Below are 25,750 nucleotides of genomic sequence, written 5' to 3' on the forward strand. Positions count from 1 at the left end.
CTCACGCTGAGAGTTCACTTCATGTGAGTCTCATGCTGTTCAGTGCAATCAGTCAGCAGCCTCTGATTAGGCCAGAGCTACAGTGTGAGGGGGCTGTTCCTATTCACCATCAGATACACAATGCAGATAAGACACACTGCAACTATCTGCTTACAAAACCTTGTTTTTCAGAATTTCATCTTATGGATGAGGAGCTAAATTTAGAGGGCTTGAAATAAAGTTATAAGCATGAAATTTTATTGAAGCTTTCTCTGATTTTACACAGTGATAAATCAAGTGTACATGTAAGTGCTTGTCTCTCCTAAGATACTGTGAAGCATTGATATTCTTACTTTAAACCTTGATTACATCAGAGCCCCATGAGTAGCAATAATGGCTTTTTGGATGCTAACTAAAAGCATTGCAGAGTGCAAAAACCACAAGAAAGAATAGAAGAACATTTCTCTAACAAAAGAGTTTCCTACAAGGCTTCACATTTTAATACCAGCGCTGCAGAAACTGCTAATTACAACTTTCCACCCTGGGGTCTTTTTGAAAGCTTCTGCAGACCAGAGGCTCAATTCTAATCAGGGTTAAGCTGTCATAAATTGGCACATCCCATTGAAATTAAATGAGAAGTGCCAACTTAAGACAACTGAATGCTAATTAGAAATGGAGCCTCAATACTGACAGCTATTTACATTATCTGTTAGTTCTCTTTCGTGTCAATGCCAAACTTAGTTGAGAATACACTTGGGTATCGGGTATCATTAAGGAGGGTGGATGTACTGGGTGTCATTAAGGAGTGCTCATTTATTACCAAAATTATATATTTTTCTATCAATTTCCACCCACATACACACTCATCATAAGAAAATAAAATCATATCTGAGTTACTAATCTTTCTGCTTAAGACAGTTTGGCATTGCTGAACTGGAAAGAGCAAAACATTATTTTCAGTAGCACTGTGCATACCCATAAAATCCAACCCCAAGACCAACAAATATTCATTCCTATTGCAAAAATGCAGCACAGAAGCAGTCAAACAATTTAGAAAAATATAAGCTTCTGTGTTATTACTTTACTGAATGCATTCATAGCAGATAACCAAACATGGTTATTTGGATCTTTTAGTTTACCAAATGAATGCTCAAATATTTCTTTGAAGAACAGAACACTTAGAGAACCTTATTTTATAATGAAATGAATACAAATGCTTGAAAAAAGAATGTAAGTTACTTTTCAAACACTTTCCCTGTGATTAGTTTAAAGCGCAGAATTCTTGAACAACAGAAGAGAGCCAAAGATTATTTTTCTAGCTCGAAGATTGTGGATTTTGGTACAATACTTTGGAGTTCGATGACACAGCGGAGAGCGGACATTTCTGCAGATTGCTTTCCATTAAATTATTTTTTCTTGAGAATCTCCTGGCAGGCATGACAAAAGCCCAGGTATGGAATCTCTGCTGGAGACTGACCTTTCACATCTGCGACGAATACACTGTGAGCAAGCAGCACAATGGAACTCAAAGTTGGTCAGTGCACTGACCCTGGCTGCCAAAGCTACCTGCTGCTCTCTTCAGAGCTGCAAAAGCACGGCTTTCAAAATGATGAAAAAACTCTTGGATAATAAAGAAGTAACAAATGTTAATAAAAGCCAATAGGAACCATCTTAAACCATTGAAAATAATGTCAACATCTGTGGGCCTTTTACTCAAACAGGCAGAAGCTGATGAATAAACTCTTGAAAAGGCATTCAGTACAAAGATATTTGAACACTACAGTTTTTTTTGTATTTCTCAATGCAGATTTTGATTGCAGTGCACTTGTTTCTTTTTGATGTCTTTGAATCAATACCGATGTTCAGCTTCATCCTTATTATAAAACTCAAGAGTATGAATCAGAGTGCAAGAGTAACTTTAGTCTTAAGTTTAACGCAAGGGGAATGATTTTAGCAACAAACACATGACTTCACACACACAGTCAAGGGGAGAAGCAATTCTATTCTCTTGCAATAATCTGTGATAGGAAACTATTTTTATCATGGTTTTAAGGGTTTCAGATAACATTAATGTAATCCTCTTAACTTTACTTGGAATTACACATTTTGGAAAATTGAAAAAACAGAAAGATAAAAAGGGCTGAAATAGCTATACATACCATTGAAATGTTTGGGATTAAAAGGCAGCCTCTGTTCTGAATTATTTTTGGTTGAACTACCAGATGATCCCTGTTAAACATTACAGAACTTTACTTTGTGTGTGTATGATATATACATCGTAGCAAATTTAATACATATATTGAGATTGTTTCGAAGTTTCTGTATGAATGCTTGGGAGGTTTCTCCATAAAGTTACTGATTCACCTTTCCACATTTTAGTAATTCTATCAACCCTGTTCTCACAGGGACCCTTCATTTTCAGTAACAGAAATATAAAGTAACCAGCACATTTCAATGTTTTTATTATATATTTTTTTAAAATATAGACCACCGTATGATTTGAATTGTGATGAGCTCCTGTTCATCACAATCACCACTACCTAATATTTTTTTTTCTGTGCAACATTTGCTGTGATGCAGAACATAGTTATGCTGATAGAGTTAGATGGAGTAGGGTGGGAGGAGGCTCGTGTGGAGCATAAACGCTGGCATATACCAGTTGAGCCGAAGGGCCTGTTTCTGTGATGTAAATTCTCTGTAATAGTGACATATGTACATCCTTAAGATTGGACCTTCCATTGGGTTGTACCTGCATTAATCTTCATAGGGTTACGGACACACAGATCTGATGGCCATTTAACCATGTAATTCATTTGTTACCTTTAATTAGAAATCAGATTGTGTCCTTTGATTAGATCAAATGAGTTTGTATCCTTGATTGATTTAACAGCATTCACCTTTGAGAAAGAAATGAATTGATTGATTGTAAGTGACACAATCATGCAAAATGTTCTTCTGCATTATGTATCGCTATTCTATGCCATCAGTCTCTCCATTACCAATTGTATATATGTATGTAGCATTATAAGTTGTATCTGAAAAACAATACTTAAGAGGAACTTAACAAAAGGATCAGTTTTGACACCAAACAGGTTCAAAACTGGAGTCCATAAAGGGATGGAGTTCATTCAGAGGTAATTCTTAAATTCCACAAAATTCAGAAATAGGCCTGTTTATGGGGTAAATGAAGAATTGAGCAAGAGAAGATGAAACTGTTTATTCCATCCCCTTTCCCAGCTATTTGCTCAGATTTAATCTGATGGTGCGCAGCCTTGGTCTCCTTTCAGTACTGAGCTGAGCATCAAACCGCATATCCAGTCTATCACCAATACCACCTACTTCTACTTTCATAACATTGCCTACCTATGTCCTTACCTCACCATCACCACTGAAATCCTCATCCACACCTTTGCCACCGTGTAGATTGATTTTTAAAATGTTCTCTTTGCCAGTCTCTTTAGCTCTACATGACAAAGAACATTCTCTAGAACTCTGCACAGCTCATATCCCATCCCATACAATCCTAAAGCCCTATCAACCATGTTCTTATGAAATCATTAACTAGTGCATTGACTTTAAATTCCTTGACCTAATTTTCAAATCCCTTCACAGCCTCGTCAATCCAGGCTCGAGTTCTCCAGTGCTCTCCTCATCGGCCTCCTGAACTCTACCTTACATAAATTGCAAATTCATCAGAATTTTGCCACTCATATTCTCCCTACCTATGCAATTTTATCCAACCTTGCATCCCACCACAGAATTGCTTTTGCAACTCTGATTTACTGTGATTCTCCTCTCACATCCTCTTCACTGTCTCTGGCAGAACTTTCAGTCTCCATATCTTACATTCTGGAATTCTCTTCCTAAACCCATCTGCCTTGCTAGCTCCCTCCCTATTTTCAGAGGTCTCTGATAACTTACCTCTTTGTGCTTTTGGTCACCTTTCCACTGTTGCTCAAGTTCTCCGCCCACCCAGCAAAGCACTTTGCAATATTTTGTTATGTGAGAAATGCTATCCAAGTGATTGTTGGTTAGATTTTGGCCGTCTTAATAGGTTATAAGGAAAGCAACATGGTGCCCAGAGCTGAAAATTACCCAACTATGTCTAGCAGTTGGTCAATGATATAAATAATATATCAATAAAGGAGATGTTTTGGGGAAGAAGAAGAAAAATGTCAATGAACAGGTCAACATCAAAATTCTGGGCAAGGAATTCAGGATTGAGACAAAAACTTCTGAAACCCATCAAACAATCATCTTTACATATTTATTGTTATGTCTTCAGATATCAAATTTTTAGAATCACTATGAGAATTCAGAATATTTTGTTAGAATCCAAAGCTAAAGTAAGTTCAGCATTTTAACCTTTAGCAATTCTAGAGTTTTCAGTTAGTTACTTAGTAAAGCCATAATTTTCTGTGCACTACCAAATGTGCAAGTTACATTTATATAAACTTGTCTGTTAAGTCACAGGCATGGTCAAACTGGGTTTTACATTGCTGGCTTGCTATGGGTAAATTTGAACGATCACTGGCTTGTTGAGGAAAACTTATACATTCTTGGAATGCCTCAATTATCTAAGGGTGTTCATGCAGGAAATTGCACATGGCAATAATAAGATTTTTTTATACAGAACAGAGCTTCATCATGTCTGAGTATTTAATTCGTGTATGGGCAACAAAAAATACAATTAAACCTGGAACTGGAATTAGAAAACAGCTGCTTCTTGACTACACACTGAAACTATGAAAGGTAATCCTGTCATCACCAGCATATCCTTAGCGAACAAGAATATGCAGCTGACTTTTCTTGAAGGATAGCACAGGACTTTTAGGGCTTTTATCTGAATCTAAAGCATTTTATTATTCAGCTAGGTGCTAAGACTGTTACTATAGTCCTGATTTTCTGTTGATGGCAAAAATGGGTTTGAGCTGGCCCATGGTGCAGGCTCACCTGTGCACTGATTATTCCAACAGGAGACCCTCTCCCTGATTTGAACAGGTTACTTGCCCAGAGAGCTGGGCATGTAGCACGCTTGGCTGAGGAAATTGCAAAAAATTGGCAAGGAAACACTCCTTAAAGTCCTGCAGCTTGCCATTAAAGGGGTAGTTGTGGGGGTGACAAAACAGTGGACTGGCTGTTCACCCAATAATACAGCGGTGACACATGGGCAGCTGTGCTGCTTTTGGTGCAGGAGTTGCAAGTGTGGGAGGTGCACCAAAGTGGGGTGCCCCTATATGGAACTGGAGACCACCCTCCACAGGCTGAAGCTGCATTGAGGGGTGTCACCAAATGAATCAATGTAGTCACCAAGATCCCACATAGCTAACTGAGAATGAGGAAGAGATTTGCTTGCATCAGGAGGAAGATGAAGGTGACTACTTCTCAATTGTTCTCATTTCTTATGAGGCCCCTCAATCATTGTACAAATCTAAATTTAATAATTCTGCTTGAGCACACCAGTTCCAGGACACATAAACATCTGCTTTAAATGGGCAAGGTGTACACTGTAGGGGAGAAGTCAGACGTTTCAGTGTAAGATCAAATTTATATATTTAAGTGAGGCCTGTGGATGCTGGTAAGTCAGCCTAAAATACAAGCCAATACAATCAAATGGGTTTTAGGACACCAGCTTAACATTATCAGTATAGAAAAGAAAAATTAAATACCTGCCTTTATACAGCATTTTGAGGCAATTCAGTAAAGTAGTAGAGTAAAATACTTTGGTGTGTAGTAACTGTAGGTAAATGGGGTAAACATTCTGCACCAGCATCGCCCTACAAATAGTAATTAAATGAATGGCCAAACCATTTGTTGAGGGCGGAACATTAACCAGTGTAAGAACTTCCTGTTTGTCTTTGAATACTGCCCTGCAAACTTTAATATCCATTGGAATCACTAGACTAGGAAGGACCTTGGTTTAACATCTCATCTGAAGGGAAGTGCCTATGAGAATTCAGCACTCCTTCAGTATTGCACTGGATTGTCAGTCTAGATCACTTGTTCAAGTTTTGATGTGGAACTGGAACCCATAACCTTCTGACCAAGAAGCAAGAGTATTACTAATTGAGCCAAGCTGTCACATGCACCTGGAAATTATACTATGCGATATCATCCTACGAACAATTAACACATTCATATCAAATTCCTTTCTCCACTATTTTAATGGAGGTAATTTTAAAAATCCTTATTTTAATTGACTGTGTTTTAAAATATTGGATCAAGCAATTTGTGCAATAATATTGCACAGTGTAATTGCTACAGTGCTGTGTCAAATGGTTGTTCTTGGGTTGATGGCATTAAAAACAAAACAAAATAGAAAAAAGCATTGGGATAATTTTTTTGTTTATGAAATTACATAAATGTTATATGTTGTTTCCCTAATAGATTAGGTTTGTGCCAGAATAGTAGATTTCAGTATCTGTATTTATCCTTATTCGGTTCATTTCTAAGTTCTAAAAAGTTAATTTTTACACATCAGTAGATAATAACCAACTTATATCTCTTTATTGTTCCCAAACATTATTGTAGTCTTGTGACCAAAATAGTTTGAAACACCCTAAATTTAATCTGCCCACGCCGACACTTAGGCCAGCTGTCATGCAGATAAAATCTGCCACAAAGCCTCTATGGGTCACAATAAGAAAGATTCTTGTTAATGAGATGTCAAGACATTTAATGGGATGGCAGAGAGGATTATTTATTTCTATTACAGCACAGTTATCTTTGTTCTGGAGGGTTGAGTTCACACATTTAGATTACTCAAATTTCAGAAGCACTGCCTTGATTTTGATGGGTTTTATGCATAAAAACCTCTTTTTTGAGGATTAAATTCTAATTTATGGCACAAGGCTGAAATCTACATTGAAAAGATATTTTAACAGCCACAAGTATCTATCCTGTGGCCTGAACAAACCACCCTCGAATCTTCTCTGGATCAGACAGATTCAAATGTAATTAGCATCACATTATATTAAGGTCTGGAAGAACTGCCCACAGATCACAGTTTCTGTAACATTCACGATATCTCTCCAATATTGATAAAAAATTAGGGGTGGTTTTATATTAATAGAATTAAACGTTGAGGTTGAATTGTAGTCCCTTTGGGTTTCAGGAACGGCCAATCATTTTCAGGTCTGCACTGGGCATATCATCAATGCCAAATTAGTCTCCCATTTTGTGACTTTGCTTACATTCTGGGGCTCGATTTTAAACCGGAACCGCGGATGCGTTAGGGGGTGGGGCGAAGAAAATCGCAATTTCCAGGAGCGGGCAGAAATTCCGGCTCGTACAAGCCTAAGAACGCACACGATCCAGAGTCACCTGGGTGTGCGCGCCGTTCCTGAACCTGGAAGTCCTGCCAACAATTAAAGCCGGGGGGACGATATTTAAACAAACAATTCAAGTACTTGAAGAACATGAATCTAATTTAGAGTGAAGGCATGCGATTTCAACGCTGCCTCAGCGTGTTTCCCGTGCTGTGTAAAACACGTCATGGGGAACGAGTCATGTTTCAGCCGGCAGCCGTTTGGAAATTTAAATGCCTGTTTGACAGATGGGGATAAAAAGTGAGTTATTGCAGCAGGGCACTCAGTTCTGTCAGACAAACTTTTGGCTGGGAGATCTTTGTGCTTAGACTGAGAATTCTTGGATTCCACTCAGAATTGTTGGGCTCAATTTTAAAACGAAGCCGGGAAAGGAGTCGGGGGGTCAAATTGAGGAGGGGAAACCCATTGGTACGGGATTCCCGGATGTCCTTACGGTTTTGACATGAGGACGTCTTTTATTTTTTTTTTGTCGATTTCTCATCTGACTGATTGGCTGATTGACAGGCTGGTCTCAGTCGGATGGGAGAGCAGCCAGGGAGAGGACATCTTCACATAAGTCTCCAGGTAGGTCTTTGTTTATATGGATGGGGGGGGAGGGGGCACAGGTGGGCATAGGTGGGCATGGGGGTCGCGAGTCTTGGGGATTGGGATCAGGGGTCAGTCACGGGGGTCTGCGATCGTTGAGGGAGAGGGTCGGGGATTGGAGGATTGGAGTGGGGGGGGAGGATCGAGGTCGGAAAGGGGAGGATTGGGGTCGGGGTCAAGGGGTCGGCGGTCGGGGTTCCGCGATTGTTGGGGGATCAGTGCAGGTAGGCTTGTTGGGCCTGGGGGAAGCACCCCTACTCCTCCGGGCCCACAAGCTGTGCCTTTCTAGGCACCTACCTGTCAGTCTCGGGCCATCTCACCTCCTTTCATGAGGCGTAAAACAGAAGGCCCGGGAGTCCTGGCCCCCCCGGGGTTGAATGTGGGAATTGGAGAACAATGGAGGCCTGAAGCCTCCTTGAAAGGTTTTAAGGCCCGACCCGCCTCCTGGGAGCAGGTTGGTTTCCGGCCCGGTGAAAACCGGAAATAGGCAGGTTGGGGGCGGATCTGAAATATTGGCAATTTTCAATGCCCCCCCGCCCCCAAACCACCCGTTTTTTACTTTGATAATTGAGTGTGTTCTGTTTACACATATTTACCAACTTTTCAGACCCCCTAAAACTGACACTATCAGGATGGGGGGACACGATGGCTGCATTTATCAGAGGACAAGCAACATCACCACCCTCGCCAGGAATGGCGTGCACTTCCACCACTTGGAGCTCCACAACACAGTGCTGCACCACAGGCACCTGCACAAGAGCACAGAGAGGAACAACAGAGTGAGCGACGTCGCAGGAGGCACTACCCTCGTCATAGGGTCTACAGATCGGGGCTCAGCTTCCTGGACCCTACTGAGGAGCAGTGCATACAGAAGCTGAGAGTGAGTGGGATTCCACTCTTCGGCTGTCTTCCCACGAGTACAGGGTGCAATTGATTGCACACATTTAGCAATCCGAGCACCTCCACTCGAGCCAGGATTGTTCATCAACAGAAAGGGATATCACTCCATCAACGCTCAGCTCTTTTGTGGCCACCGCAAAAGATTTCTTCACTTGTGCGCCAGATTCCCTGGCAGCTGCCATGATTCGTTCATCCTGAGGGAATCTAACATCCTGGCCCTCTTCCACACACCGAACAACCTTAAAGGCTGGCTCCTAGGGGACAAAGGATACCCCCTGCACAAGTGGCTCATGACATCTCTGAGGAACCTCATCAGTGAGCAACAATGTTGATACAATGACATTACCACACTTACCTGTGACACTGTCTCAGACATTTCCGCACTTACCTGTGACACTACCTCAGACATTACCACACTTACCTGTGACACTGCCTCAGACATTTCCGCACTTACCTGTGACACTGTCTCAGACATTTCCGCACTTACCTGTGACACTGTCTCAGACATTTCCGCACTTACCTGTGACACTGTCTCAGACATTTCCGCACTTACCTGTGACACTGTCTTAGACATTTCCGCACTTACCTGTGACACTACCTCAGACATTACCACACTTACCTGTGACACTGTCTCAGACATTTCCGCACTTACCTGTGACACTACCTCAGACATTTCCGCACTTACCTGTGACACTGTCTCAGACATTTCAGCAGTTACCTGCGACACTAACTCAGACATTTCAGCAGTTGGTGTGAAACTATCTCAGACAGTTGCTCAAGTCCTTGTAGCACTATCTCAGAGATTCCCTCCCATACCTGTGCCATTAATGCAGGAGTTGGACTCCTCCATCCTCTGCGCTATTGTGGAATGTGTGCCTGGCACCTGTTCCAGTACCTCACAAATGTGCTGCTGCCCCTCGATCATTCTCTATTTAAAGGATGGCCCCCAGGGTTTAGCATCTGCGTCCAGCTGAGCAGAGCCTGGAGAGGAGTGCGCCCACCGACATGGACTTTCCACAGCTGCCCCTGCCACCAGTGTCTGCTCATGCTCACTTGTGTGTGGTGACTCACCAGGCGCCAATCCAACTAACTGACTACTAGGACCCACTGAAGTGTGAGTATCTGCGCTGGTGGATGGCTCGCTAAGATGTGACGGTGCGCCCTCAGAGGCCGGGAGCTCCTCTGAGGAATTACACTGAGGAATTCACTGCAGTCGTTGAAGGGCCTGTAAGAGAACAGATGGCAATATTAAGCATCATCACACATGTGTCATGTTGTGATGAGCATACTGAGGTGTTCAACATTGCAAGCATTGTTAACATCAATTCATGTTGTATGTGATGAATGTTAAAGTTGTGTCACCACATGTTTGTGGGGTACTAGTCTTGGCGTCCCCGATGGACAGGCACTCGGGGGTGTGTCTGTGAGGACCACTATTTGTTGTGGCCCCCCTCCAGTCCTCATCCTCTCACGTGCATTTTGCGCTCTCTTCTCCTACAAGGGGAGAAAGTTCAGACGTGTGTGTGACTGATGGTGAAGTGGCCAACTGATGCATGCACTGCTTTGGGTGAGGCTGACCATGAAAGAGATGCATCAGAGGGTGAGTATGAGACAGAGACATCACATTGGATCAGGATTGGGGTGAGTGGTAGTGGTGGGGGTCACAAATGGGGAGTTGAGGAAGTGCTCAGAAAGTGCAGGTAAGTTGAGAATGAGCCTGAAGTAGGTGTGAGGAGTGATGTGATAGAGTAGTCTTGGCAGTGCAGAATGATGTGGGGGGGTTGGTGATGATGTGCACCACAGAATGCAGGAGAATCAGTAAGTGTACTCACTTTTGCTGACCTAGCCAGGTCATTGAAACGCTTCCTGCACTGGACCCAGATGTGGGAGATGTTGCTCCTGCTGGTGACCTCCTCTGCCACCTCGAGCCAGGCCTTCTTGGTGGCAGAGGCAGGGCGCTTCCTCCCATCAGCCGGGTAAAATAGTTCCCTCCTCCTCCTCACCCCTGCCAGTAGCAGCTGAAGTGAGGTATCGCTGAATCTTGGAGCAGCCTTGCCCCTGTGCTGCTCCATTGGGTCTTCTTGCTCTTTGCTCCAGCAAAATCCATTGGAGCAATGGCCCTTTAAATCTAGACGGTCCAGCTGACAGCCTGTCATGCAGGTCCGCAGTCCGCCCACTTCGCAGCTTTCGGACGGCAAACCCAGAAACAAGGTTAAGGGCCAACAATTAAGTCGCGATCGCATGGGGAACGGTAAGCTTTTATTATTCGGGTTTGCTGTGCGTCCATTGACCCCCCCCCCGCCATCCCGCCGCCCTTTTAAAATTGAGCCCCTGGAGTCCAGTCGGTCATGTATTACTACAACATGCCTTCATTTGTACCAATTACACTTTATTGTTTCTTTTCCTTTTTTCTCTAATTTTCTTTCACCTCCCACCTCTTCTGTCAGCACCAATTGTTACTAAGCTTCACAGGTGCAGCAGTTTTCCAGTATCTTACCCAAGCTGTTATTCTTTCTGTGTGAGCCTTAACACTGCGTGTTAGTGGACTATTAAACTATAGATCAACTTAGTCCTTTTCCCATCCGATGCCGACATACATGCACTTTCCATCAGGGGTGTAATCAGAGGCAGGAATCCTCGCTAATGTTCCCCCTCCTTTTCTCATGCACGTAAGGATTGTGATGTCCTGGGGATCAAACCTTTCGTCTCTATGGCTTAGCTCGATATTGGGCGGAGCCTTTACCAACTGGGCCAATGGGGAACTTGTCCCACTTACACTTAATCCTCATCTTGAAGCATCAAGGAATTGTATTTAGCCTGAATCAACAGACTTATCACAGAACATGTAAAAGTAGCAATGAGAAAAGACCATTCAACCACTTTGCATGGAGCATTTTCATCTGGAGGTCATTTGTTAGTGGATTCTAAATGTATGAGGTAGATTTTAATTAGGCTAATGAGAAAAGAGAGCTTAATGGGAGAAGGAGTTAATATATGGATAACTAAGGAAAGGGTAGATTTGGAGCAGTGGGTCAGCACACTGTCTTCACTTCTGGGGCCTGGGAATGATGAAAGTGTTCCCTCTCTGCTGGCTGTAAGGATCCAATGTAAAGTTGGGCAATGTCAGTCACTTCCAGTGAGTAAGAGCTTACGGCAAAACTGCTTACAATTCAGCATAAATTGACATTACACCTGAAAAAAACCTTAAGGGCTGCTGGTGTGGGGATAGAAATATTTACCCTGATGCAGAAGAGGATGATCTACAGAGTTTGCTGATTGGGGCACACTGTTGGGGCAGAGAGAATTTTACTCTTCAGCTGGGAATTCTTGATGCTGACAAAAAGGAAGATGTATCATTTGTTAACACTGGCATCACATAGCTTCATGAGCACCAAAAATTGGTCAAAAATATATTTTAGAAAAATAATTAAATGACAGCATTATTTTATAATGATTCCATGAGAAATGAACTGATCAATATCTGGTAAGGATCAATAGCATCCTACAAAAAACGCTGGTTGGAATATCTTGAGGCATAGGCATGATGGGCCAAATTGCCTCTTCCTGTGCTGTACCTACTATGATACTGTACCTACTATGATATGCTCAATGTACAGCTGAGATGTCCCCAATCTAGAACTATTGTGGATCAGCGGCCCTTATTATATTATAGTTTGTGTTAATGGCTTTTCTTGGACTGCTCCAGAATTTATTAAAAAACACATTTATGATTTTGCTACATCTAGTGCACAGGAAATATTTTTCCTCATAGTGAACAGCATACTCCTAGATAGTCCGAGCATTATGTGCCAATTTTTCCAGTGTATTCTAGCTCAAAAGTTTATTAAATTATTTCAAAATGTGCAGGTTCTCACACCACCAAATGAAATCAGGTTAGAACTTTCTGAAGACTATTTACGAATGGAGAATAAACACCTAACTATTAATCACCAGTCCATAAAAATTTGTACTGTAACTAGCAGATGGTGTTGCTTCTGATCAGTCATAGGCTGTGCTGTTACAAGTAGATGAGTTGGATTGTGAGATTGGGAGAGGTGTCCACATCTCCACTGAAAGAATTTGAGAGTAGTTTGTAAGGGATCTGCTCAGAGGCAGTAAAGTAAGTGTTATTGATTAGTTCCTGGAAAATAAATAAATTGTATTCTCCTTATCCGCTGCAGGTAAACAATTAGATTTGCTTTCCCCATATTCAACAGTTAAGCAAATGAAAAGATGAGTGCATGAATCACCGGGGAGCAACCTTTTATTTATGATATGACTGATCCTTGGTATGGATGGGATGTCCCCAGTTTTGTTGCATAGTCTCATTAGACTTGCCATCCATTGTGTTTCTCAATTTACAGTGTGGATATGCAATGTTTCCCTAACCCCACTCCCTCTAGTAGAAGGATTTTTTTGATTGCCGTTGTTTTTCTTTTTCTGTGTGATGATGGGACTCTATTCGACCTATTTCATGTGATAGCTGCTTTGTTCTTTTTCTTTCAAATCCTCAGGAGCACTCCTGCTCCCCCTGGCTCCATATTCAGGTGAGAATTTATTTTCAGTGGCTGCCTTTAAGGACTGCTGGTTAGGCTGAATGTTAACCTGGTTATCTGAAACGCAGCAGGCCAGTAGGCCCAGCACCGGCTGCATTCAGGGCAGATCAATTTCAGGAAGGGGGTCCTAAAACAGGCATTCGGCCCCTCATGAACATATGCAAGAGTTTTCATTTTGTGAGAATTTGGTGCCAGTGTGAGTTCAAGCTCTACATTTCTAAGTTAGGCAGTTAGACACAGAGGGATGGTAGTGCTGGGAAATGCTTGTGATGTGTGCAGAGTGTGATATGTGGGCCATTGTGGATCATTTCAGCACAATGGTCTCAAGTCTACCTCCTAATGAATCAAAGATGGCCTTCACAGCTTCCTGTATTTTACCACCCAAGCCTCCCATTGCCACTGTGTAAGCACCCATTTCAGATACACAGTGAGGCTGTTAGAGCATGCGCAGTGAATGATGCTATATAAATGTAAGTTCTTTCTTTCTTTACTCGCCTGAAGAACGGACGGCTGACAGAGGGAAAGCGGAGGGCAAACTCGGCCATCGCCTGTCTAAACGGGTGAACAGCAGGCCCACTTGTTTCGGGCGGGAGGCTGTTTAATTATGGAAAAACAACCTGCCAACTGCATCTTAATGCTGAACTCCCACAAAAGCTGAACTTCAGCTTAGGCTAAACTCCACACTCCTCTGTTCTTTCTGACTTAATTAGCCTCTCACAGCTGTTTGTGAGATCCTGGTACTGTCATGACGTGAGTCAAATCTCTAGCTTAAAGGGACCACTGGCGGCCTTTCCACAAAAGTGCCCCAAACCTTTTCTTCTTTTAGTTTGTGGGGCAGGAGTGCTTAAGAACATAAGAACATAAGAAATAGGAGCAGGAGTAGGCCAATTGGCCCCTCGAGCCTGCTCCGCCATTCAATAAGATCATGGCTGATCTGATCCTAACCTCAAATCTAAATTCATGTCCAATTTCCTGCCCGCTCCCCGTAACCCCTAATTCCCTTTACTTCTAGGAAACTGTCTATTTCTGTTTTAAATTTATTTAATGATGTAGCTTCCACAACTTCCTGGGGCAGCAAATTCCACAGACCTACTACCCTCTCAGTGAAGAAGTTTCTCCTCATCTCAGTTTTGAAAGAGCAGCCCCTTATTCTAAGATTATGCCCCCTAGTTCTAGTTTCACCCATCCTTGGGAACATCCTCACCGCATCCACCCGATCAAGCCCCTTCACAATCTTATATGTTTCAATAAGATCGCCTCTCATTCTTCTGAACTCCAATGAGTAGAGTCCCAATCTACTCAACCTCTCCTCATATGTCCGCCCCCTCATCCCCGGGATTAACCGAGTGAACCTTCTTTGTACTGCCTCGAGAGCAAGTATGTCTTTTCTCCTGAGTCCACAAGTATACTGTGGCCTGCCTGCTGGCCAGTGCTCACCCCCTCCAGAATTGGCTACCTGCTGCACAGGCCCGACGTGCCAGCTGGCTCGAGGTAGGAGTCAGCTCATTTCCTACCCTCCCACGACAGGTGAACTGCAGCAGAAGCCCATTTGGTATCCACAGCTCACTGGCTGCATTCAATTGTTGCCCAAATCTGAAAATGATTTAGGCCTCCCGATGCCGATGCCAGCTGCAGGCAGGTGGTGTGGGCGCTCTGCCGATTTCACGCCCGTTTTGGGGGGAAGTCGAACATTGCCCCCCCTCTATTTTGCATTGGTAGATGAGTTACTATTCAAATATTTAGCTGCATTTGGTAATTCTAACTTGTCTATTGCTCTACTGGATACTGCCAGCAGTATAATAATAACGTTACTCAATACAATAAAGATAAATTAGGAACTCTGAGAGAAGTTGCGTAGACTTGTCTGTGGTACTTTTAAAGCACTTACTCCAGATGGGAAATTGCATACCACATTAATCCAAGCCCCATTCAAATCTGTCACCATTTAGAGACTAACCAACATAGTTAACAACAAAAGTAGACTGTGATGTGTGTATTTAATTTACATGACGGACAGCGTATCATGTGGCTGGAAACAGGAAGACAAAGGATCAAGTTCTTATGAATATGCAACATTCCACTTTTCAAAACTCAAAAACACAAAAAAGATTTGGCAGCGTTTTACAATTATTGGGAACTTTGAACAAAGAAACACAAATGCCTCCCCACATTCTTGGATTTAGATCACTCCATTTTTTTAAAACCCCTTTCAGAATGAGTTATGATTGACTAATTTGAAACAGAAAGAGAATATTTGTAAATCAAACTGAAAGATGTGCCATTGATCCACCCACTGCCTGATTTCTTTTAGCTTTAGGTGGAATTTTAATATGAACTGTGGTTGATTATTGTACAAATATATAGAGCTGACATAATTTTGTGAAAGATTGTGTTTTTAATTAATTGTAAATACATAAAACCTCTCTCTTGCTCTCACTCTCGCTCTCTCCATCTCTCATAAGTGTTAGTAATTTAAATCTCTGTCTCACAGGTGTAAAGAATTGGCAATTACCATTTCCAACAGCAAAACACAGGTTGATAATTAGTCAGCTTAAAAATTCAACTTTAAAAAAAAATTGACTTCTCTCTCTCTCTCTCTTCCACACACACACCCCTCTCCTCTGGCCTCAGACTTGCTCTCCCTCAACCCCCCTCCCCCCCGCCAACCCCGAACTCAATACAATCTCTGGAGTTTATAGAATACAAAACAATAGCTACAGCAGGTTTGTAATCAGAGCAGTTATTTGTTTCCCCTCACACAGCCACACATGCAGCCTCTGGTATTTAAAAAAAAAAATTATTGAAATTTGTCCTTTTGTTTTTCAAAATCATTTGAAGAAATGTTACTGAGTAGAAATTGCTAGAAGCTAAGGAGAAATATTCCATTGGAACAAATGACCTACGCTGATGTGCCCTGAGAAAGTAGGCACACTGTATGTCCTCAGACCACACAATTCAAATTCAGCTCAACATACCTTTGGACAAAAGTATCAAGTCTGAGCCTAGGCTTTTGGTAGAGACTAAGGCCTTCAACTAAAAACTTTATCAAAGGCATTAAAAGATACAACACAATTCAGTTGATAAATTTAATCATGTTATTGTGAAATATGTATCTTTTAAAATTTTTTAAATTTTGTTTTAATCTTTAATTTGGAATTGGAAATTTCACTAACTAAAGAAAAAAATTGTCAGTTGAAAAAAAATTTCTGAAAGTATTTTGAGTGATTTGTGGAAACCTGGTAGCTGGATTGTGCAATCACGGGGTGATATACTCTGACTATAAAATCTTGAGCGTCACAGAGCGTGACACCTTTAATATTCAAATGGTCTATCACAGCACCACCTACAGGAGTAACACATTCTGCAGTTTTCAATTAATTGTGCACCACATGTTCTGAATTAAATATATATAAGCTGGCTATTTACTGTGGATTCTGATTCGATCAGCTCAGCTTAGTTTCCATCCCCGAGCCCCGAGTGATTTTTCCCCCCCTTTAGCTTCTTTGTGAAATGCTGAAAGGCACAGGATTGAAAGTCACTTTGGAGCAAAATGGGTAAGAGTTTGAAGGGAAGCTGTGCAGGTGAAAGGGGGAGGAGATGGGGCAAGAAGGATATCAGCAAGCTCTGCCATTGAACAAGATGTGACAGTGTGTCAGAACATAGCCTGCTGAGTTGAATTCCATCATTAGCAGCTGCCTGTGGAGGACAGAACATTACTCTCTGTGCGGTCCTAATCTCCACATTAGGGAGACATAGAGAAATAGTTTTCCCTCATGCACCCTACGTAATTAACAAACAACATGTGCTAACAGCGTAATGTTTCTTAATAGCTATGGGCTATTTTTGTTTGGCATCTTTAGATGAATCATTGTCACTTTGAATATATTTGAAGAGTAACAGCCAATAATAGCCAGAGCACTTCTCCTATAAATCATTGGATACCTGGATAGGCTCCATTGTAATCTTAGTTTTGTTAACAGGAATAATAGGTTTTTTTTGTATGATACCCATTTACACACAGTTTGCTGCATTTAGTATACCTGTCTCCCTTTCCGTACATTTCTTTCTGTCTTTCTTTCGATGTCTCCCAATCTGCATGCCTCTCACACTCTTTCAATTACATATAATATAGATCTCCCGTGTCATTACTCACAGTAAGTCTGTTTCTTACCTGTCTCATGTTAGTGTTGCTTTTTCTCTGCATGTCCCTGTTGTTCTGATTCCATGGGGGTAATTTTTACTCTGCGCACAGGTGGAAAACTGGCATCTGCGAATGGCTGCCCATTATATCTGTTATGTGATTTTCCTTTCTATTGTCTTCAATGGGCAGCCAATCTGCTGCCACGTCTCTATTTCTCTTATTTTCTGCTCCTCTATGTGCTTCTCATTCTTTTGTGCGTGTCTCTCTGTGATCTTCTATTTCTTTATCTTTTTCTAGCTTCCTTCTTTCCTGCTGGGTGGAAGGTGTTAGGCAGCACGACGGGTAAGGGAGCTGCAGAGGGCCATAGATCATATTTTCTGGAAGCAGATGCAGATAAAATACATTTTGTGGGGTTGGGGGCAAATTGGGAGGCCTGGGTGTTAAATGCTGATCAGTGGGATTTGTAGAGACTGAGGCTTTGATTCTGGTCAGTGTTGGGAGAAAAAAGGCAGAGTATGAAAGTTGCTCAGTTTTGGTGGGTGGGGAGCAGACCTAAATTGGATAAGGGCCCCCTCATTTTAAATCAATTTATTTAAGCCTCGCTTGAAATTCTGGAGCTTGAGAACATAAAGGAAATAGACTGTGGTGGAGCTTGTGGGCTCACTGAAATTCAAAGTTGGTACTATCCATTTTTTGTTATTCTTCCTCCACCCACTCACTCATTCACTTTCCAGCACATAAGCTGGAGCCACGGCAGTTCTATTTTAAAGGGTGTGTTGCATTCTAACATATATTCCTCTTTCTATTGGCAAATTCCAAGAACCAACCACAGGTCCCAGTGACATCCAAGAAGCCAGCATCTCTCACCACCCTGCATTACTGCTTCCATAGCAAGCACAAGCATATCCACCGTCGGGGAGTTAGTTTGAGGAGGGCACACAGATCATGATTGAGCAAGGGCAGGTGTTGGAAGCATTGGAGAAACAGAAACTTGATGGCCAGCTCATGTCCTTCCACAGCTTCAAAGCTCATGAATTCAGACTTCAAGCATTTAAAAGGAGGATACTATTTGAGCATGTTCCTTGCTGTCATTAAAGAGATTGCCAAGCACCCTGCAATATCTGACAGTGACTGTGAAAGAGTCCACTATCTACGTTTGTACTTAATATAACTGAAATCCAGTATGAAGCATGTGACCACTCCAGAGCCATGTACAGCAGAGTCTCCAGTGACTGTAGTTTTAAGTTCAGTTGCAGTATCTCTTGCGCATGCTTGTGGCTTTGGGCTTCAATCTTCAAAAGGCTATCTTGTTTAGCTTCAATATGTTGGGGATCAGAAGGAGAGAACCACTGTACAGTACTTCACTCTGTTATAGCTCCCCAAAAGTCCGTTTCCATGCAGAACAAGCAGAGGGAATGCCCAGAGCAGGGGCATGGGTGATGTAGGCACAGATAAGGCTGCTACCTCTTAGGACGACACATCTAGCTCTACCATCCACTACATCAGCAGACTTGGCATCTGCTGCAAGGCTATCTGATTACCCAGCATAGAGGTAGTAGGCCATCTTAATCCCAAGAGGCTCCCACAGACACATAGCAGCCAATCAGCTACCCCACTTACTCCTGCTACTGGCGAAGTATCTAGATGGAGCACAAGACTAGGACATACGATGTACAAAACATTCACCCTCGCACAAAAAAAGGTTAGTCACAAACACAAATAACTCTTTGGGAATTAAACTTGATTGTACTTTAATTCAAACATATTCAGAGAGGGTTCTCCTGATGGCATAGAAAAAGACATTAGAAGGTCGAAAGATTGGCCTCCATATTGAGGAGGGCACACATATCATGATTGAGCAGGAGCAGGTGGTGCTCCCTTAATGAAAGGCTTGGGGTTTGGAAGAGGTGAGGGCTTGAAGATGGTGTTTGGAGGACTCAGAGGACTGAGATCAGGAACGAGGAAGGAGTGGGGAAATGTGGCCAGGGGCTGGTAGACAGCAGGTAGTCCTCTCCCATTTGTTCCTGTCTGTCCTTCTGATCCTCTCTGAACAGATGAAAGTTAAACAGGGGATTGATAGGAAGCAGTGGGATGGGGTCTGGCCTTGAAGGGAATGGACAACTCAGGCCAGAGCGAGCGGTAACAAAAATGAGTCAGAATACGTGTGAGGGTAAAATTGAAGTAAAATTAAAAGTCATGTCACAGTGAACAGGAAGGAAAAGGTGACAATAAAAGCACAAGTCAAGAGATTGCAATACTTTTGTTTATGTGAAATTGGGGAAGGTTTCCAACTTGCCACCTGGGCCTAAAACTGGCATTCCAGATCCAACGGGAATAAAAATAGGGCGGTTTCTATAGTGGGTGGACAATCCACAGTGCCAGTTATACGCCAGGCGGCAAGTTGAAAATATGGCCCATTGAGTTTTGGTTGCAGTTTAGGCTTAATACCACGATAATAAAGTTATCTTTGAGTAGGCTTATTGATTTCAGTATGACCATTCAGTCCAGGGAGACGGAAGTTTTCCTGATGCTGTTGGTAGTTTAAAGTTTTCGCTTGGATGCAAAACTGCCTAAATTTTCCTCCCTCATGCACCACTCTGCCTGGGAGCAAAAAGTAACTTTTAATAATGTGACAAAGATAAGAGAGAGAAATAAAAGAATAAAAAAGGCTGTTGATCATTGCAGACTCAACTTACATTAATTCTTGCTAATGTGGCTTGAACTCTCCAGAAATCACATGTGGGCAAAATAATAATTTTTTTACAATACTCAGAGTCACTTCTAACTTAGTGTCAAACAGAGCCAGTCATCAAAATTGCAAGGATTCAATTGTTCTGGAAAGCAGCCTTGCCAGAGAAGATAGTGCTTTCAAACCAATTACAGTCTCGATTAAGGATGAATTTTTAAAAATGGTACTTTTTTAATCAACTGCTCCTGGACTCTAGTGTCAGGTCCCTCCTGAGTTTTAGAGCACACATTTCTTGCATCTCTGCTTTTCTTGTGCAATCTGTACACAATTACTTAGTTTGTGCAAGTACTATAAATCTGTATTACTGTGCTGTTGTGGATGGTCAGGTGATCACCAATGATGAATCATCTTTTTAACATACCTGCTCTATGACATGGAGATCTTGGATGTTCTTCTACATTCGCCTGAATCAAAAACTGAAGATATTGGGCCTTCCTGTAAATGAATGTTGTACTTTTATATATGTTGCATTGGTTTTGTTTTCCTCACCTTTGTGTAGGAATAATTGAGGCATTGGTGCCTGAATCCAGTGTTTTTTAAAAAAACTGCATATTTAGAAATTGAATACAATGGAGTAATTTAAGTTATTTACTTACTGTGTAATAGGGAGTGGTATGAAAGTGCTCTCTCCCTATGGTAGTCAACAAAAACAGAAAATGCTTTAAATATTGCACAGACAAAGGGTCTACACCAGAAACATTAACTCATCTGTTCTCTCCACAGATGCTGCCTGCAAGTAGGAAATATAGCCTGGCAGGGAGGCTTCAGTAAGAGGCAATACGTCGTCATCAGTGAGATAAATTTCAGTGAAACTCATTAGGTAAATGCAATCATCCACAATAAAGTCATGGATGGTATGAGTATTGTTCGTGAGTGGATTGATATCCTGGAATTAAATGCATCCTCTTGCAGAGTACAAGGTGACAATGCTGGATGGGGTGAGCAGGACAGGAAGTAGGTTGGTGAGATTGGCCCCCAGTGGGCTCACTGGGCGGGAAGGTGAATAAAAGAGAAGAATGGGGCAGTTTGGATTGCTGCTCGTAAGGAGGCAGTGGTGAGTGCCTTGATGGGCCCTTCGGAGAATGCTGAGAGGCACAGAGGGTAGTTGTGGACTTATCCAAGGGAAATTAAGGTGTGCAAGAGCAACAGGAGAGTAGGGAGGCAGAGGAATATTGCTGGGTGTGGTAGGGATAAGTAGGGGATTGGAGCGTTAAAGTACCCAAGAGAGGAGAAAAGAAAGATGGCATGACTGGGTATCAGGGAGGGGAGGATACAGAAGAGAAGAGCCTAAGTGGGACCAAGAGACAACAAAAAAGGAGATAGAAGTAATGGGCTTGGGTTGGGAGTGGCAGTCAAAATGTGCATGTGAATGGACAAAGGGAATTATGGTTACATAGCTGTGGCAGAGATTAGAAGAGACATGATCTGGTCGTAAACAGAGGACTTTGCCCCTTACTCCTGGTGCCTTGTATCGAATGAATCAAAAAGTTGTTACACTTGGTACACTCGGTACCTTAATGTAACAATATCTAATTAACCATCTCAGCCACAGGTGCAAAACTTCACTGAATCAACGTCCCCGCCAAAGCCCTTCACAAAGCCAGACTCTCAAATCTAACAGAAACATTCATTTTTTTAATGAGTCTCCCTCCATGGGTTCAGTGGGTAAAGACACTGATCCCCCGGTCTGTCCTGATTCCTTGATGGTTTACTGGGTAAAGTAACCTCAGTCAGTGTTTAGCATATACGGTTCTCACACATGTACAGAGAAAACCTTTAACGTTTCTCTCTCAAAATTTCAAGTTTTTTACCAGTTGGTTGCTACGAAGCAGCAAGAGCAAAAAATTCTGCCGTGTGTGAACTGGCCATGCAAGAGAAGGGAAAGAACAGACTTGGGACAGAGCGGCTCTGCTTTTAACTACCTCCCAGCTTTGAAAACTGCCTGCCATATAAATGGGTGCTTTTGAGAGTTGGCGGGTATAAGGTGCATCTGATAGTCAAATTAATACTGGACAAGATACGATTGTTCCTATTGTCTTTTAAAAAAATTTTCTAAAATTCAGATCATTCATTGCACTCATAAAATACTGGAAATGATTATTGCTTAAAGCTGTAACACTTTGAAGCAACCACAAAACTTATTTTCTCTATACAAGCAGATTGAAGCTAACCTGCCTGTTAAATTCATTATTGATGCCACATGTTTAGAAAGATAATGAGATTTTTGTGGGGAAGGCCAATTTTCGGTTGTGTATTTCATGCCACTGGTCTCGTCTCTTTTCACCTTGGTCCTGTGACACGTAGGAAGCTAATGGTAAAGACTCAGTCAAATAGGATTATTGCATGAACGTCACGGAAAAATGTCAATGGTCCATAGTTTGCTGTGGCAGGGCATCTAACGGTGTCTGCTGTTTGTTAGACCTGCCCTTGCCTGTTTAGGTTTTAAAATTTATTGCATGGCAAGTTGCTGAAAATGCGAGCTGATAACGTCGCAGTGAGGGAAACAGGGCATCTGGGAACAAAGTGAACAGGGCAAGCAACTGTGTATCTCCTTAACCAATCAGATTGAAGGGTTGTGAAATTAACAGCTCAAAGACTGAGAAGGAACTGTAATTTAGAGTGGGTGAATTCAATGTCAAATCAGGTACAGAAAGAGAAATAAAGAGAGAGAAAGAAAGAAGAAAAAAGAGACAGAAAGGAAAAGTTTAAAAAAATTTAAATTTAAAATTTGACATTTTTAAAATCGCCAACAACAATTAAAACCTGAAGGAATGAGACTCCACACTTGTAATAGTTCATTTTCAGTGTCAGAGAAGTTGACTGGCAGTAATTAACACTTATCACGTCATTAAACCGGTACTTCGACTGGAATGGACAAGACTTAACTTTCTGTGGCGAGTTTAATTCGTATCTACCTCACAAATACAGCAACTTCACGCCGTTCAATGCATTTCAATGGTGAGGCAGACAGCGAGGTGCCGTTTTTGTGAAGCAAATGGCGGGGTGCCACATCTCGGACAGCAACTTTTGAATATCCGGGTTTAACCGCGCATCTGCCCCTCGCCTGACGTTGCTGCACCATTTGCGCCTAAATAACGGTGAGCGCCATCAGCCTCATGTTATTTTGACAACAAATTCTGGCCCATTATCTTTATATGGCTTTTGGGGAAACTTTTTTTTTAATCAGGGAAGCTTTCTTTGGGACTCACTATAGGCTGGAATGAAAAGGTTACTCCATGACATCTATGGGATTGTAACTTTAGACAGTAAAAATGAAAATTGCGATATAAACAAAATGCATTTTGCTGGTACCTGAAGTTGGATTTGTGCTAAATGAAGGGTTGAAAAAAGCATCAGAAACAATGGCACTAAATAAGAAACAAATCTACATATCACAGGCTTGGCAGAAATCCAACTCCAACTAGGCCATACTGTTCACACATATCCTAAAAATTATTATGCAATTAGTTTGAAATTTAAAAGTAGACGTGCCAACAAGTGAATGTCATCAACAATTATTCGATCTAATGATTTATGATAATAATGAACTTCATCTCCAGGTAATTATTTCAGTAATAATTAAATGGTATAAGGTACACATAGTTTTATTGGCCAGAATTAAAATATTCTTTCGCTGTCCAGAGCTGGATCAGAGGAGTCCTTTGTGTCCCTCAGTTTGCATCACGCTGTATGTTCATTGATGCACAAAATGTCACCTGAAGTGAGTTGAGATCTGTTGAGTGACAAGTTTAGGTCAATGAATTGCCTAACTGGTCTCAAATCAGATCATGTCAGCTGGAAATGGCAGGGCACCCACAGAGCCTACGGCCAGTCATTACCCACTGTTTAAAATCCTTTTTATCACAAAGCAGGGAAGATAAGCAGGTGTGGTACAAAAGTTAGCTGGAAGGCTAAGGTGTCATTTGAGGGCAGGGGATCAAGCTGATCTTAGTAAGGTGCTGAGGAGTTATGTTAACCCTTTCTTAACTGCAATGTTTTAAATTTTATTTTGCTGTTTCAGTAACGTTACAGAGTTTTATTGCCCCATTTATTCTTGAACATTCCATTAGACTTTTTTTTACAAGGTTTTGTTTCCTCTAACTAGAAGATTACAGGAGAATCTTTTGCAAGGCAGGATTAGTGCAGTTGACTTTCTTTACTTCAATTCTATTCTTTGAAACCCTTTAGATAAAATATTCTGCTGCTGCACATCTGCTGTGTCAACTGAGAGATGGTGATACTCAAGCCTGTGAGGAGAATCAGGTTTGAATTATTGACCAGTGAGACTAGAATTCAGTATCAGGCCTTTTTTGGGGAGCCCATCATTCTTTGCTTGAAGTTACTGGTTGGTCCAGTTATTGTGATTTTAGTACATTATTTTGCTAATTAACTATAATTATTATGTTCATCCTGATTTACAATTATCGCAGTCGAGGAATAATGAACATTTTGAAAATTCTCAAGTTCAACAGCTGTACAATAGTACGGGACAATGCATGGGCTGGACAGGAATGCCACTGTATGGAACAGAGTTTTGGTTCACTCCATATGAATATTCAGAAATTAATTTATATTTTTCTTATTGCTTCCCTATTCTATACCGTGTTTATAACATCAGATGGGAACTAAACTGTTGAGGAATGAAATTAGATGATTTGGATCCTACCAGTTTTATAAAAGGTAGATTCATCAGTTTCTGTATTTCAGGTATTCACAATGGAATAATAATGGACCTAATTGCACTAGGTTATCTTGCACTATGGAATAATGCGCAGGTTACAGAGGTGAAACCTGGGCAGCAGGTTGTTCCTTCATCTGTTTTTTTTTGCTCAGTAAGACTTTGGACAGATTTACTTGGCACAATCTGTTACTTGGTAAACAGGGGTCAGAGAGCATTTGCCACCAGCGGGTAATAACGAAACCCCAGTAGTAAAAACGTGGTATTAGTGTCTGTCATCAGCTGCTCTTTGTGTTGCTGTCTTAGACTGGAACATGAGTAGATCACTCATCAGTTAAGTGAGAGCTAAAATTACAACTCAAACAAAGCCCTCTTTTACTGAGAATTGTGACTAATTACTGCAGCTAATTAAGTAATGAAACACTCTTATTTGCTTCAAAACATGCATTTGAAAGTTTATGTTAAGGGCACAACTTTCCAGCGCAGGTGTGTTATACAGCTTAAGGTAAGCTAAGAAGAGACACAAACTGTATATTATACAAAACATTTCAACTAAACTTTTTGAACTTGTTAGAGATGAGCACTGAATGAATTCCAAGTGCCGTGAGTTGGTTAGTTGGACTAATTCACTCAATCTGACCCAGTTCAAATATCTTGTGCCTAACCCTTAACAATAAACAGTGGCACCAAGAAGAACAGGGGCAAGATCCTTCTTTGTACGTGTGCTGCATTTGGCATGTCCTGATGTCAATTTCACTGCTCTTTGTGGCTAAACAGTTCCTTGAATTTTTTTAAAATTCTGAATCATCGTTGATTAGTGAGGAGGAGATCACT

At 41.6% G+C, this 25,750-nt stretch overlaps 1 protein-coding gene across 7 annotated transcripts in view; it reads left to right on the forward strand.

The window, feature by feature from the left end:
* Positions 1-25,750, forward strand: part of LOC137331465 (carboxypeptidase N subunit 2) — an 82,131-nt gene that overhangs the window by 38,187 nt on the left and 18,194 nt on the right. For 2 of the 7 annotated variants that reach the window (XR_010965484.1, XR_010965485.1), the window contains exon 5: positions 20,962-21,058. The gene's annotated coding sequence lies outside the window, so the exon portion shown is untranslated. Of the gene's footprint in view, positions 1-1,244; positions 4,981-5,045; positions 6,238-20,961; positions 21,059-25,750 lie in introns of those variants that run through there. The other 5 variants (XR_010965483.1, XR_010965487.1, XR_010965491.1 and 2 more) reach the window with 4 other exon arrangements.

The sequence above is a fragment of the Heptranchias perlo genome, chromosome 13 (genome assembly GCF_035084215.1).
Source record: "Heptranchias perlo isolate sHepPer1 chromosome 13, sHepPer1.hap1, whole genome shotgun sequence".
Taxonomy (NCBI): domain Eukaryota; kingdom Metazoa; phylum Chordata; class Chondrichthyes; order Hexanchiformes; family Hexanchidae; genus Heptranchias; species Heptranchias perlo.